General features: G+C 37.7%; 1 protein-coding gene across 1 annotated transcript in view; it reads left to right on the top strand.

The window, feature by feature from the left end:
* The window catches only part of GRM7 (glutamate receptor, metabotropic 7), a 387,698-nt gene extending 387,171 nt beyond the window's left edge, over positions 1 to 527 (top strand). Inside the window, exon 11 of the mRNA XM_008572684.1 lies at positions 429 to 527. The gene's annotated coding sequence lies outside the window, so the exon portion shown is untranslated. The remainder of the gene's footprint in view (positions 1 to 428) is intronic.
* Positions 528 to 759: the final 232 nt, after the last annotated feature.

Here is a 759-nt window from a genome sequence, read left to right as displayed (position 1 = left end):
ACAATGGCCCACACAAATCTTGTCTAGTGACTTTACTTAGGGAAGACATCGATGCCACCAAATGAGAAGATCTAGTGTAATCTACCGTGATGCAACTCTGAGAAAGCCAGTCTCATCCGGGTACTGAGTTCTCGGTCTGTTCTGGGTCAAGTCAGCAGTGACAGTAGAATCAGGAAAAGAGTGAAATAAGGCCTGTGATACTTTCATTTATGCCAAACAGGCAAATGCTGACTCTTTATAAAAGATATTTCTCTGTGCTTCAGTTTCCTCATCTGTGAAATATAACCTCCTATAGTAGTTGTGAAGACTAAATAATGGTGGTGCATTTAGACCAGAGTTTGGCACAGTAGCTATTCAAATGTTAACCATCAGTATTGCTATTATGTCACCTTTAATTAACTAGATTTTTCTGTTCCTCTTTCCTCTAGGAAAGAATTTTGGAGATTACAATCGGATATCCTTCTATTCGATCTTTTGTACCCATTCTTTTTCTGTACCACACAATAAAGTCTGAGAGTGTCAAGCAATCCATCTGCATCTGACTTGTGTCTGGAAAAACCTGCAGGATTTTCAGATCGAAATATCAATACATCTCCTGTCTTGCCTTCAACCTATTTAGTATTGATCAGTTGAGGAGCAATGGTGCCTTAAAGCAAAATTTCACTGCACTATCATATGAGCTATCTGGGAAACAGCATTTAAACACATTTAACTTTAATTTAATTTTGTAACACAGTACATATTTCTTGACTTTAGGCA

This window comes from Galeopterus variegatus, unplaced genomic scaffold (assembly GCF_000696425.1).
Source record: "Galeopterus variegatus unplaced genomic scaffold, G_variegatus-3.0.2 Scaffold821, whole genome shotgun sequence".
In the NCBI taxonomy this organism is placed as follows: domain Eukaryota; kingdom Metazoa; phylum Chordata; class Mammalia; order Dermoptera; family Cynocephalidae; genus Galeopterus; species Galeopterus variegatus.
This window is presented reverse-complemented; position numbering and strand designations above follow the sequence as displayed.